General features: G+C 35.9%; 1 protein-coding gene across 6 annotated transcripts in view; it reads left to right on the plus strand.

The window, feature by feature from the left end:
- The first annotated feature begins 324 nt into the window (after window positions 1–324).
- CNBT1 (cyclic nucleotide-binding transporter 1) overlaps window positions 325–15,842 on the plus strand; it is a 275,486-nt gene continuing 259,968 nt past the window's right edge. For 3 of the 6 annotated variants that reach the window (XM_089831707.1, XM_089831709.1, XM_089831710.1), the window contains exon 1: window positions 348–597. The gene's annotated coding sequence lies outside the window, so the exon portion shown is untranslated. Of the gene's footprint in view, window positions 598–15,842 lie in introns of all 6 variants that reach the window. The other 3 variants (XM_089831706.1, XM_089831711.1, XM_089831708.1) reach the window with 3 other exon arrangements.

Raw genomic sequence — 15,842 nt, forward strand, 5'->3', positions numbered from 1 at the left:
ACCTCGAATGGACCAAGACTATCTTTTGACACCCTATCAAAATTAATTTTTGTCTATCCATAGTCTAAAGGATTCCAAGATTCCCGTTTTATTTTTTTTAGGAGAAGTTTTAACTTTAAAGACCCATTGACAAATATCTTATGAATTGACCAACATTTGCATGGGGTACAATCCAAACCTCATCTCTTATAATATTGGAGCCTTACATTCAATAAGACTTTATCTGTAGTATGCTCATTTACTTCCCCAATAAACTATATTTAATATTTTGTAGACAATATAAATATTAAATATTAATATTCAAACGAAGGATAAATCGAAGGAAAGATCCACCATACCAAACAATCAATGATGACAAGCCTCGAATTCTAATCCCTTTGCCTACTATTGGTCGTGGAATAAAGAGAGTTGACGAAGGGTAATGGGAAGGCGAAGACTCTGTCATGGGTGGACCAAAGTCAAAGACAGGAGATGTGGGGCAGAGCCGAAGCTTTCCAAGAAACGCTCGGTGCCAGAAAACTCATTCTCTGATTTAGTTCTGCCACGCTTGAATACCTGTTCTCCCCCCCCCTTCTGAAACAAGATTTTGGCTTCAAGGTAAATTCTATCTATATTTTCACTTTACATCTATTACTTGTGCAGCTCTATCTGTGTTCTTGATGATTGTATTTGTTTTAATGGCTGGCAATTATCTATTGACTGTCTGCGTATATTTTAAGTTGAGCTTCTTCAGATGTTGTGAACTGAATTACGTCATTGATTTACATAAAATAATGTTGCTATATGACATGCTGATAGAAATTTAGAAACTATAAATATAACGCTTATTTTCTGGTTCAAGAATAGTAGAAATATCGTGGGCAAGTCTCCAAGGACATATGCTTTAAAGTCAAATTCAATAGTTTTTATGGAATTCTCACTCCTTTCTTGGTCTTTCTTGTTGCCTTAAACCAAGCCCGAACAAGAAAGTGACCGAGGTTCTATTCTCTTTGAATAGGCTGTTCTTGTCACATAGTGACGATAATAATTTTAAAAATGCTATACAAAATTAGCCAATTGAAAGAGTAACAAAATGAATCATTAAATTTTCTGTTATTTAGGAGGGACTTGCCAAGACAATAAATTTCATTGAGTTTTTCTTGTTGTAATTTGTATCCAATTGCAAACAAAGATCTAGATTGTTAGTAATCCCGAGTAAGGCAAAGCTGGGAGTGCGATCCTTCAATTTTTACTGTTACCCTTTAAGAAAACTACTTTAAACTAAGGATTTTTTCGTAAAAGCTGGAGTATAAAACTTTCGTTCAAATTTCAGAATGAGAGCAGATTTTAAAACAAACAACAGAAGAGCACAATATTAAGCTATGATGTCCTCCAAAACAATAATTGGGTTGATCTGTCTCAATCTCAAAATTGCAAAAATAATGAATATTGAACAATCTCTAATGCCCTGGTACAGCTGAAACCCTTGTTTCAATTGCACAAACTCCAAAGACACCAAATTTGCAAAGAGAAATGTTCATCCATAATGAGGTAGATTTGCTTTTTGATGTGCTTTTATAATCCCAATCTCATTAATAACATTTAACTCCACTTTCAAATCTACTTTTAGGTTTCTAGTAAAACTTTTTAAGAAGTCTTCAAACTTGGATGCTCATATTCATTTATTATAAATGCACTTGTGTGCAAATACTCTAAGATTTTGGCCTCCAAAATATAATCCATTAATTGCACTTTAAGTCAATTAAATGAAGGGTCATGGTCCCATTGCATATAGAGTGACTTTTAACTTGATCAAGAATTATTAATAATCACTTTATTAATAATTAAAAAGCACAACTCACAAAATATAATTATTTCTCAATTTTATTTGAACTGGGAGTTAACCATTACACCCACTATGCACCAAACCACGTTATTAAAAATTGTAAGAGTCCCTCTTTATCAACCCCTACCTTACTATAAATAGTAAATCCTTCATAATTTGATCAAAATGTCAATGCATTGCAATCATAGCTTTCTCAAATGCCCTACTATAAATAGTAATGTTGACTTTTCTGAAATAGTCACTTACTATAAATAGTAAGCAAGCCAAATTGAGTCTAATGAAGGCCAAACCTAACATATGATGAGCTTTGTCACAGAATACACACTGATCTCTGCCAAAAGGGGACCCTTTGTCCAACTACCTTAGCCTATGGAGGCCAATGTTAGGCTAATCCAACAAACTTTGATGCTTGTGAAAATGGGGACATTACTGTTAAGTACCAGAATTTGCACCCTAAACTGAACTAAATGAATTCAGTAATTCATCACTTCGATGTGGGACATGCAATTGAAGTGAGACGTCCAATTTCTAGGCCAATTCCTTCAAGATGCTTCACTTAAAATTTGAAAACTTAAAAGGGAAAGGGATAGAAAGATAACTGAAAATGAAAACTAAACCTAAGGTGATGCAACTAAAGTTTGAATTTGTTGCTTGAAAACCATGAAACAATTTTAAAACTCACACAACTTGCCTAACACATGCGCACACATAAATATTTTACAAAAAGGTTGAAATGGCTATTGCTCAGGAAAGGAAAAAGAATATATCACAATAGAGAACACATTACATCTGCTATGCACAACCTGCAACCTGTGTCATACATTTTATCACAAAATAGGTACAAAAGTGAGACAAAATTGAAAGGAAAATAAAGCTTTTACTAACAGTTCGATCAAATCACACTAACACAACTCTGCAAATGACAAGAAAATGATGAAAATAATACCAAAACAGTCTCCAAGGTAGCTACTGAATATCATCAACTGAGTTACAGAATAATGCAGAAAATATGCCCAAAGGAGCCAAAAAAATCACAAAGAGCCAAAACTGCATAAGAGAGAACTACCCCAAAATGAGTTGCAAAACTCAATAAGTACAAACTCAAACTCCACCTCTTGTGATCGAATCCAACCAAAAAAGCTGAAAAATAGGAGTCAAAACTCACTTAAAAGAGGCCCTCAACTTGGAAAAAGTCACTCCATCAAATAAAGAACCCAACAGCTCATCAAAACTGCCCCTATAACGCTCCAACTGCTCAGAAATGGCCTCTAAAAAGTTGAAGGAAGTTAAATTCGACCTTCCTTAACGAATTCAACCATTTCCTAAATAGACTCCTTCAAACATGATGACAAAGCCCATATACCTTCGTCTTGATATTTTTAACTTTGAAAACCCCTTAAGCATTTAAAACTTGGCTTCTAACATTAATTTGAATCAATTGATTTATAAACTCATCAACTAATTCAAATTAATTTACATCATTTTGCCAAAAAGAAATATATATTTTTAATTAATTAATTAATATGATAATATATTTTAATTTTTTTTAATATATTAAATAGAAACTTACAAAGCATATTATCATATTAATTAATAAATTAAAAATGTATATTTCTCTTTGACAAAATGATGTAAATTAATTTTAATTGCATGATAAGTTTATAAATCAATTGATTCAAATTAATGTTAGAAGCCAAGTTTTAAATGCTTAAGGGGTTTTCAAAGTTAAAAATATCAAGAGGAAGGTATATAGGCTTTGTCATCATGTTTGAAGGAGTCTATTTAGGAAATGGTTGAGTTCATTAAGGTCGAATATGACTTCTGAGGCCATTTATGAGTAGTTGGAGCATTTTACGGGCAGTTTTGATGAGCTGTTGGGTTCTTTATTTGATGGAGTGACTTTTTCCAAGTTGAGGGCTTCTTTTAAGTGAGTTTTGACTCCTATTTTTCAGCCTTTTTGGTTGGATTCGACCATTAGTGAGTTTTGCAACTCATTTTGGGGGAGTTCTCTTATGCAGTTTTGGCTCTTTGTGAATTTTCTGGATCCTCTGGGCATATTTTCTGCATTATTTTGTAACTCAGTTGATGATATTCAGAAGCTACCTTGGAGAATGTTTTGGCATAATTTTCATAATTTTCTTGTCATTTGCAGAGTTGTGTTAGTGTGATTTGATTGAACTATTAGTGAAAGCTTTATTTTCGTTTCGATTTGTCTCACTTTTTTACCTATTCTGTGATAAAATGTATGGCATAGGTTGCGGGTTGTGTATAGCAGATGTAATGTGTTCTCTATTGTGAAATGTTCTTTTTCCTATACTGAGCAATAGCCATTTCAACCATTTTGCAAAATATTTATGTGCGTGCATGTGTTAGGCAAGCTGTGTGAGTTTGAAAATTGTTTCATGGTTTTCAAGTGTAAAAGTTCTTTGAATATCACATATTCAAACTTTAGGTGCATCACCGTAGGTTTAGTTTTCATTTTCTGTTATCTTTCTATCCCTTTCCCTTATTATAAGTTTTCAAGTTTTAAGTGAAGCATCTTACAGGAACCAGCCCAGAAACAGGAGGTATAACTTCAATTGCATGTCCCACATCGAAGTGATTCCCATGTTATACCATAATTACTGAACTCATTTAGTTCAGTTTAGGCGCATGCAAATTCTGATTCTCAACAGTTTTGGCACGCCCGGTGGGACTAGTCAGAAATTTGAGAAGTCTTGTTGTTTTTGATATGCTGACAGCAAGCTAATAGCTTCTAGAAGTTGTTTTACAAGAATATTTGGCGACTCTAGTGCAAATTTTTTTTGGTTTTAGATGGACAAGTGCAGATTTACAGGAAGCATTATTGTTGTGTAAGCAGCTGTTATAGTTTCCAGCTTACCAAGATATTCAAAATGCCACGTAGAATCATGGAATATCACTCTCTATTCCATGAAGTGCATTACTGTCATACCCAACAAGCCTAGTATGATTGCCACCCACCCAACCTTGCTGAGGCATCCTGGCAGCATGAAAATGCATGCCTTGAGCCTACAGAAGAGATGTTTTGCATGGAAGAGCAGCAAGAATTTGACATGCAGTAACATGAGCTTGCACATCAGGTCCGTATGCATGAGCAGGATATGCATCATAAGATCTGGTGGAGCAACATAGACGATATGAGGCAAGCCTTGCACGAGAACTCGAAGTACAAAAGTTGCAGTATGAAGAAAATTTCTGAAAATCATTAACAGCTCATGAGGAGTTTCATGAAAAGGAGCTACAGGATCATAGAGAGAAAATAACACTCCTAGTTACTGCTGTCATGCAGTACAAAGAGTCTTATCAGATACAACTTGATGAGATTCTCTTGTTGAAAGAAAAGGGGAAGAGTTTTAAGTAAGAGGCTGCAACAAAGTCCTCTAGTCAACTTCATGATTGTGATGAGCAAAGCAGTAAAAGGGACGTTAATGTTTTTGAGGAGCTACCTTGTTTCATTGAAGAGGACGTCATACCTGAGTTGTTCCCAATATCAATTTCTGAACAACAGAATAAAGGATATGTGTTGGCACAAATTTTGTGTTGTCAGGATTTGGAAGATCAAGGAGCTGTCAAGGATGAACTGAGTAATAGTTCACAACCTTTACTTTAGGAGACTCCTTTAGCTTTTTATGGAAATAGTCACACTGTTAAGAAAACGTCTATCATGCAAAAGTGTGAAGAGGATTTGGAGGAGTATCAATTCTGGGAAGATCTTGAATTATTTTGCTCAAAGTTGGACATAGTCCTTATCTTCAAGCATGCAAGGCTGTGAGTAGCCTGATGAAATAATAGAGCTACCTGGGCTCATTGACTTACATCAGCAAAAGGATGTTATAATAGCAGATCAGCCTGAAGCAGAAATTCAAAAGGGAACAATGAACAAACAAAGCTCCAAGTTTGTTCATTCCAGAGGCTGCCCTATCAGGCATTTGATGAGGTTTGAGTCCACTAAAGAGGAATTAGGTGAGCAGGCACCTAATGAGAATCTCTCACCAAATGGTGTAGTTGAAGGAATGATTCATCTTGCTGATCCATCTCAAAGCAATGATGATTTCAGCCAGCTTGATCATGTAAGTAAGGTCTTTATCAAACAAAAGGTGTTTCAGCAAATGGTCAACTATACTGTACTATTTCATCTTGTTGTGGTTATCATTAAGCACGTTTGTCATATTGGGCTAAGGAGAAAGGGTAGCTATTTTTCACAATCTGTAAATGACTTTGTTTGACCAGTTTTCGTACTGGCTAGTTTAGGTGTTTTTTGTTTTCCCTAAGTGTTGATGCGTAGTTAGTTGTTAGTGTGCAACATTGATAATCGTATATTCATTCATCCTAGGATCACTACATGTCAAGATTCCACATCACATATACAAGAGAATAGGTCATCCTACCATGTACTCTATTGACTTGCATACCTAATGTTTAACCTTTACACATGCATTCACCCTAGCATACTCAAATAGGTGGTTCTCAATGTTTTCAGTTTCTCTAAGTGTTTTGAACACATTCTAAAGTTTTGAGGTTGCTGGTCAAAGGTCAAAAGTCCAAATCTGAAATCTTAAAAAGTCCTGAGGCAAAGCTGAAATCATAACTGTTTGGATCAGCCATAAAAATATAAACTAGTCTAGAGGTCATCACATCCAATAGGCTCATTCCTATGTGTTTGACTGGTCCAAACAACATAAAACAGAGATAAGCAACTTGTGTGCTTGTTCATTAAATTAGATACTTGCATATCAACAAGCCCAACGAGTGTTTAATCCCCATTGAACCTGCTCATACACACCTACCTGATCCAATCAGCCAGCACACAAATCATTCAACTCTGTTTTCAGGTCCTAAAAATGCATGTTTTCAAGACTCTGTCGCCCAATGGATGTTAAAGGCTACTGGTCAAATGTCTAGCAGGCAGTCAATCAACAAAGGTGATAAAAAATGTTACTAAATTTTCACACATGTCAAAATTCAGTTATAAAGATGTACAAGTGAAGATAAGGTACACATTTTCTCGCATTCAGCTCATATCTATTGCCAAGGCATATTTCATTCAGAATAAAATAATAGTATAAATGTCCTTTGTATTATACAACATGATGTACAACTGATGTTTACAAAGCTGAAATGAAATGAAAAGCTGAAAGTAAATGCCTCTCACACAATCGGCTGCGTGAGAGTAGCCCCTAAATACTGAAGTCTATCTCTATTCTATGAAAGTAGATAACATGAAATCGAAAGAACATAGAATGAGAGAGGGTCATAGGGCACCATTAATTGCCTGCATTGACTGGTCGTATTGCATTGCTCCAATCCCGCTCTATAGTGTTAATTTAGAGGATCTTTGATAGAAATGATAACAGATTTATATCAGACTTAACTTATTCTGGGTTACTTGAATGCAACAGGTAGATGCCTTTAGAATGCTTTTTGAAATGCTGTGACTGGAATGTCGAATATTGACAAGAATGTAGTTTGTAATCTGCAATGTTGCTTTGTTGATTCTGGGACTGCAAGTTTGTTATGCCTTTCATATTGCCTTGTCCACCGATGAGAGTAACTATATATACAAGTGTGAAGAGTTATGTTCCCGTAGGGGCATGACTCTACGTGGCCAAAGGCCACGTAGGGTCATGACCCTACGTGATCATAAACAAATGGTTTATTAACCATAACTATTCAAAGGTTAATCATACCCGATAATATATTCGATAATGATCTCAATGTTTATTGATGGCAATACAAATAAGGCCCAATCCCTGATCGGTGATAACAGATAAATCTAGAAGTAATCAAATGTGTATTGGTGATAGTCGTAATATCAAGAATGATAGAACCCAATGTGAATCGGTAACAATAGTAATATATATATGCCTGATCTGAATCACAATTGTCTAAGTTATACATATACATATATGTATGCATATAATCATATGTATACATATATACATATATACATACATACATACATGCACACACACACACACATGACAGAGCATAATATATTCAAATGCTCAGTATTACTCGACTAAAGCTAAACTTTCAATAGATAGCTGCCCTAAAGTGCATTTCCTCCAAGTCTCTTAGTCCTGCATAAAAATAAAAGATGTGTTAGATCCAATGGATCTAAGCAATGAAAGAAACACCTTACCTCGTGCATTATTCTATGGTACCATCATATCATGCACTTGCATAAAATAGAAACACATTATAGTGATCAAGGCGCTCTATACCCTCCAAATCAGCCTCAAATTGAACCACAGGTCAATAGTACTATTTAGTTGTTGATTCAGGTCATCGTAGGTTCTTGCCCGATTTTTGTTTTGTTTGTTTCGGTTGAAAGTTGTCTTTTAAGCCTATTTAGCATTCCATCTTGCATCTTCCTATTAACAATTCCTCTTAATCTCAATCACAATGAAGAATCACTGCACGTGCTTAACGCTCGAGTCCTGCTTGAGTCTAGTGGGTCATCTTCCTTACTACTGTGCAATTAGGAAAGGTGGATTACACTTCCATCCATCTTCCATCCTCCATCTTTTTCTTATTGGACACATGATTTGAAAAGCTTCAGTTAATTTGATTTATGTTATCAGACCAATCCTATTGACTTGCGATTATTGGAGGCCTACAATAGCAGAGTGATTGGTGGTTTCTCCCCTTCTATAATGGTCACGACATATTGTGGGACATAAATCCCAGGGCGAAAACTAAAAGGGAAATCAATTTGATAGTGAAACATCTACCTTAGTTGTTTAATGTTGGAAACTCAAGTTTTAGAAGTGCTTTCAATATTGGTAGTTTCATGGAATTTGTGAAGCATTCAATCAAGACAAATTTTAGATTATATGATTTTCCACATTTGCTAGAATTTCAGATGTCATTTTTATTGGTGGTCAATTCAATTGTTTGAAAGATATGCAATTGGGAGTAAATACTATAATGAACTTGCAAGAAATATTGTTTTTCATAAGTAGGCATAAACCCTTGGTGGATTTGGCATTTTATCTTGTAGAATTTGATGATGAACAAATTCATAGATCCCTGGATATCTTGCATGCAAATAACCTGTTACAAGGAAGAAAGAAAGGCAGAGAGAGAGAAAGGTTTGTTTGATAAACAAGAAGATTGAGTTTACTTGTGCAAAATAGAATGAATGAAATTACAAGCAATCAATCCTTATGAAGGAGATCAGAACCCTAAAAGGGAAGCCTTAAGAGGAAAAAGCCATTTAATAATTACTAATTAATTATTAAATGTGAATGCAAAAAAGCATAAAGGAGAAATCTTAAGAAGGGAGAAAAGGTAATTTAATAAATTAAATTAAATTAATCTTTTTCTCTAACACCTCCCCTTAAGATGAACAACAATGCAGCTACAAACAATTCAAGGAAACTAAAATACTAAAAGTAAACTTGGGTCCTAGCAACAAGGCCTAATGAGGTACCCAATCACAACCAAATCTCTATGAAACGGAGAAATAGAGAGAACCTAGCGAGAAAAACTCTACTTCAAAAAGAGATAAAAAAGGATGCACAAATGAAACATCTCAAGAGAATCTCTCAAGATCATAAGTGCATTGAAATCCCCCATGATAGAAGCTTGAGGCTCCATAGCCCCCCCCAGAATGATAGAACTCCTGTGTCGATGAACATACCAATGTGGCTCCAATTTGAAGGAAACAAAGGTAGTGGACAAGGATGAACCCATGTATGTAAGGTGTAGCTGGAAGTCCTAGCTAATGCTCAAAGGAGAAAGCATGAGAATCTTGAAATGAAATCTCCAATTGAGGTGGGATAACAGGTGTGTTGAATCTATCATCTGAGAGGAGATGTGTGTCCTTTGATATGTCCTCAACAATTGCAGTAGTTGGCTCGATGAATGGAGTTGCAATAGTAAGCAATGCTAAAGAGTAATCCTGTGCAAGAGATGGAATATGAATAGGAGGTGGATGTGTAGAAGTTACAACACTAGTCTCAGGAACAACACATAAGTTCAAGCGACCTGACTTCACCTTAGTAGAATCTAATGAAAAAGGAGAGCGAGTCTTCAATAGTGGAGACGGTGGACCAAAATGTGAGAAGGAATATAGGCAGGAAACATGATCAACATTCCCTGTAGCAATAATATTTCCTGTCTCATTACCTTTGATGTGCATTGAATCTTGTGCAAACTCAGCTGTCTTCCCTATCCCACTATGTGTAGTCCGATAAATAGAGAGAAGGTTAGAGGACAAAGATGGAACACAAAGTACATCATGAAATGTACCATCATCAATGCCAATAGAACCTTTCCCACATATAGTCATAGCAGTGTTATTCCCCATCAAAATGTGTGGAGTAGGAGAAGACTCAAAAGAAGAGAACAAATCTTGAGAAGATGCCATATGGTGTGAAGTACCTGAATCTAGTAACCATCTAGAAGAGGGTGGAGTGGTAGTTGCACATAGTGCATTACCCTTTCCTATATCTTTACCATCTGACTAAAATGATGATGATGAAGAAGATCTATGAGAAATAGAAGGAATATCTATGTTGCTCTTCTAAAGGAGAGTTGTCAAATTTGAAACTTGTTTGGCATAGCCATCTAACTTCTTCTCATAGCAATGTGACTCATCATGATTAGGCTTATTACAATAAGCACACTTCGGTCTTTTTGGCTTAGGTTTACCCCCCTTAGGAGGAGGTGGCCTTGATGAATTGTGAGTGCTAGAACCATTCTGAGACTTTGTAGAATGAGATTTCTGTGTCTTCTCCTTCGTCCTTGAAGATGGTCGAGCTACCAATGCATAAGTCTGTGAGCTTGTGAGAGAATCCAACTGAGAGAGCTTAGCCCGCTTTCGAGTCAAACAATCACAAAAACCCTTAAAGGATGGTATGGTAAATCTATTACCCAAAGCATCTTTGGTGGAATAGAAGGTAGAAGCAAAAATTTGAAAGTTTCCACGAAGCTTAGAAAGAATCAGATAGATGCACACAGTGTCAGTCTTCATTTTCCCACAACCCTGCAATAAAGATCTCAGTTGTTTGAATTTCATCAAGAAGCCCTCAATGGAGGGAAAAGAATCCGGTATAGGAGAGGTAAGCTCCGCCTCAATCTGAAGTGCCCTGAACTCATTCACTATACCAAACAAGCCTTCAAGCTTGGTCCACGTAGCTAGAGGGGTATTACACCCATCAAGATGAAACTATAGACTGTTGGAGACTTGTAAAGCAGTCAATCCTATTGCCTCATCCATCTTGTTCCTGTGTTGCATGACCTCAAAAAGCCTTTGTAAAACTAGCTGCATTGCATCTAAACAAGACCACAACCCTTTTGACCGGAGAAGTCCCTTTTGACCGAAGAAGTCATGTCATCAAGGTCTTCCATGTGTGATAGTTATGAGGGGTCAGAAGTTCTAGACAAGAAGAGGTCTCAACCATTGTTTTAGAAAGTGTTGAATTGTTTTTTTAATGCAGTTTTGGTTTACATAAGTAAATAACAGAAACAATATGACAAAACACCCCCCACAATGCAAAACACCGAACCCCAACTGCTAGAAGGAATGCATAAACAAGAAGAGAGAAAAAAACTTCAGTTTATAATCACATGTACCTTTTAGGAATATTGATGAAAAATATCAAAGAATTTGAATAGGGCTTGAGAAGAGCTTTCTGATGCTTTTTCTAGATTGAAAAACAAAGCTATAACGAATAAGTTATGTCCCATGGAAGATGACAGACATCAACGAACTTCAAGCATAAAAATAGGTACCAAACTGGAAAAAAATCCAAAAAATACCTATACCATTGTCTCCGTCTCTGAACCGGCTTTCTGACGATTCTTGCGGATCAAAAGAAGACCCCCGTATGCTCAAGATATCACAAAAAAGCCAACAATACGTCTTTAGGACAAAACAAATTAAACAATGATAGATGAATGACCATCAAATTTCGGCTTGAAAAATGCTGACATCAGCACCTGCTCATATGTCAGTGAATGTACTGCTGATGTCAGCAATTGTACCACTAATGTCAGTGCTTTTAAAGTGCTTTTTGACTTTGTTTTTTCTAAAAGCTTTTGCATGGGCCATTTTAAAAAAGAAAGCTTTTCCAACACCTATTTATAAAAAAATCTGATTCTTTAAAAATTTTGATTTATTTTTTTAATAAAAAATAAATCGCTGCCTTGGGAAGCGTGTCAGATCTAGGGGCAATTTTTTTGCCTCAGATTTCAACTGTGTTCGAATTGGACGTGTCTTATATGAAAATAGGGGTTTTTGGACGTTCTAAGCACAACGGTGAGGTTTGCTTTTGTTCAAAGTGATCCAAAAATCAGAGACCCGCCCTATTTTCACACAAAAAACTAAAAACTCCTAGATTTCTTTTGTCAAACCCTCGTTCTTCTTTTTCTTCAGACAAGAACAGGCAACCGCAGGCAAGGCTCTAATACCATGTAGAATTTGATGATGAACAAATTCATAGATCCTTGGATATCCTGCATGCAAATAACCTATTACAAGGAAGAAAGAAAGGCAGAGAGAGAGAAGGGTTTGTTTGATAAACAAGAAGATTGAATTTACTTGTGCAAAATAGAGTGAATGAAATTCCAACCGATCAATCTTTATGAAGGAGATCAAAATCCTAAAAGGGAAGCCCGAAGAGGAAAAAACTATTTAATAATTACTATTATTAAATGTGAATGCAAAAAAGCATAAAGGAGAAATCTTAAGAAGGGAGAAAAGGTAATTTAATAAATTAAATTAAATTAACTTTTTTCTCTAACATATCTTGCCTATCTTGGCCACTATAGGTACCCTTGACAAGATGTGAGAAAGAAAGGAGCTTTTAGACCGTTAGTTCGGGCTCAAATCGTAATGTCCCCGTTTTTTAGTAGGTTCCTGCAGTTGGCCAGGTTAGTTCACCATCGCGACCCTCGTGAGTTGACAGTAGGATTTGAGGGTTTCAGTTGTGTGGTTATAGGCTTTCTAGCAGCCTATGGTGTGTTTTGGCTCCGTTTGAGGGACTTACTATTTATAGTAAGTCAATTTGTTGGTTCCGATGAGCTCAGTTGAGTTAGAGGAGTTGGGTGATGCTCTCAGTTTTTATTTTGGGCTTCTGGTTTGAGCTCCAAGAATCTTGGAGGGAGCGTCTATTTATGGTAAGTCACCCTGTCACGTTCATTCATCATCTTTCATCATCAGGATCACTTTGGTGTTGTCAAATTTCAATTCTGATGCTTCTTCAACTATTTTTGCAAGATGGGTGAATAATAATTATTACTCATCTAAATATGTTGAGGTTGCTATTTTTGTTGGTCACCTCAGTATCATAGCTCGTTGGAACCGGGACAAAAAGTTTTAAATCATGAGAACTAGAAACAGCGGCCTTACATGTTAGAATATTAAGTTATGGTGGAAAAGGTCATTTTCGAAGCCAAAAGCAATTAATAAATTAGATTATAATGACACTTTATTATATTTTGATGTTGTGTGTGGGAAGCTTCTTAAGTGAAGTTCATTTGTGAAACTTTGTGCCATTTGGAGATTATAAATATGAGCTCATTTGATGAGAAAAACATCCGATTATTTGTTTATCTCTTTGCTTTGTTGTTTTTGTGACAATTCCGAGTCTGTGGTTTTGTGCCCTTGTTGAAGTAAAAGGGTTTTGGTTTTGAGTTGTGCTTTGATTCCACAGCTGAAGTATTGTGGAAATAATTTTGAGAATAATTAATCTTCCTGTAGCTGGAAGAAATCAATTGGGGTTGTAGCTTCTTGGCTGTAGCGACTATAATTAAGAAGCGGATTGGAGATTGATCAATTATTTCATTGTTTGGCTAATGAGAATTGTGACTGGCTTTGATCATTCCTACTTGTGATTTCATTTGGAAGATTACTGTGGATATTTGTAGCTGCTGTTTACCATTTGTGTGGTTGTATTTGATATTACTTGGGTTCTATGAGTTTTTCTTGATGGCTGTGAACTAGTTTATGAGCGCTGCGGTTCATCTCTGAGGGCTGCGAGTTGATATCTGGGTCTGCAATTATATATTTCAGACTTGTGCTAATGTCCATTGGGCCTACAAATATTTCCTAAGTGCTACGATTTGAAGTTTGGTGCCGGCAAATTGTTCTTACAAGGGTGACGTTGACTTTTGGACTGTAAGAGCCTACGTTCAAGCATACAAACCAACATTTTGGGGGTTAAGACAGTCATATTGGTAGTGGACGCTGCATTGGCATGAGAGTTTATAGTTTGCTTCAAATCAAGTTCTTCATAACCATATTTTGAATGTTTGTAATTTCCAGTTGCCATCGGTTATGTTAGCAAATCAGAATTTGCATTGAATAAACTAGATGTCTGATTGTAATTACATTGATGGGTTGAATGAATTGTTATAAAGTGAGAATTAGTGAATTCAATTCTCGCAAATCTATTTGGCATTGTCATTTATAATTTGTATTAATAATTCCTTTCAAAAAATTGAAATGGAGGAACGAATACATTTTAATCAGCATTATTAACAGAATAACAAAGTTGTTAGACAAGTGTTTGACAAAATGTCAAACCTTAGAGTTTGAAAGAAAATTGTTTGATTTAGCCATAACCAGGCCTGGGTTATTACACAAAATTTGACAGACTTAAGGAGATGGTGAATACTTGACTTGTGTTGGTGTTACCTAACTTTTCTTAGCGTTTCGTTTTGGAGTATGATGCTTGAAGTGAGGGGATTGGGGCAATTTTGATGCGAAATAGGTACCCCATTGACCATGAGGTATGAAGCTTTGAGATAAGGAAAGGTTATATTCCATCTATGATTAAGGAGATGCATGTAATTATCCATGCATTGGCAAAAGTCAAATACTATTTGGTAGGTGGAAAATTTGTTGTGAAAAAATCACAATTTAAAATAATTCTTGGAGCTAAAGGATTTGAATGAGAAACAATGGAAGTGGGCAAGAAAAGTTGAGGCCAATGAATTTGATATAGAGTTTGTGAAGAGGAAGAGCATAGTTGTAGATGCAATATCTGAGAAACCTACTATTTGCTTCTTGGTAGAGATTTGAACTAATTGTAATGCTTATCTTTTAGTTGGCTATTTCAAAAGCACTTGTGCATACAAATTGATGGATGATAAGGGTTAGGATGATTGCTACAATTGATGGGTGATATCATTACTATAAGGCCATGATTACTTGGTTCCTAAATCAAAGCTAAAGGAATATTTTTTTGAGAGCCATCTATGATACCCCACTTGCGGGACATCTAGGGTGCTCTAAGACCTATAGATATGCTAGGACATTCTCGTGGAAGGGTTTCATGGATGATGTCTTGTGATATGTTAATGAGTTCATGACTTGTCAGAAGATCAAGTCAAAGAATGCTTTCAAACTATTGTGGCCCATTCTAACAACGTTTTGTTCGTAATCTCCTTATCTTATGTGGAATGCAATTTCTTAGCATTATAGAGCTTCCCGCTGTCATAGGAAACGGGGTACAAGTACTGCTCTGATCCCATCAACTACAACATCGCACTTTAAAGAAAAAGGCTAAGAAATTTGGTGTTGCCAAAATAGGACAAATGCTGGTTACCTCTTTAAGCTTATTGGATGCATGTTGAGCTTGTTGTCCTGCATCTTGTGATCACAAAATGCTGGTAACAGTATGAAACTTTTTCAAGCTAGTTTTGCGTATCTCTAAATTTGAATTTGATATTCAATTGTTCAATGTTGATCGATCGATCAATTTCAATTCATATATCAAATTATTTTAATGAAGGCTTTCGTCAAGTCTTTTTCGTTTTGCTTTCTATCAAGCCTTTGCTTGATTTTTGAGGCCTTCGTCATCCTTTTTGCTTTTGAGTTTGCATTTGTTGGTTTTTAGTCCTTTGTTTTTGCTCATGTCATGGCTTTCAGTTTCCCCTTCGATTTGGTCTAACTTAGAGCGTAATCAAAGTTCTTAGTCAAGAGATATGGTCGTTTTAGTGCCTCAAAAGTGGACTTTTTTGATGCAACAACACGAATTAAAAA

This window comes from Cupressus sempervirens, chromosome 5 (genome assembly GCF_028749045.1).
Source record: "Cupressus sempervirens isolate cs-2001-9-10 chromosome 5, ASM2874904v1, whole genome shotgun sequence".
Lineage (NCBI taxonomy): Eukaryota > Viridiplantae > Streptophyta > Pinopsida > Cupressales > Cupressaceae > Cupressus > Cupressus sempervirens.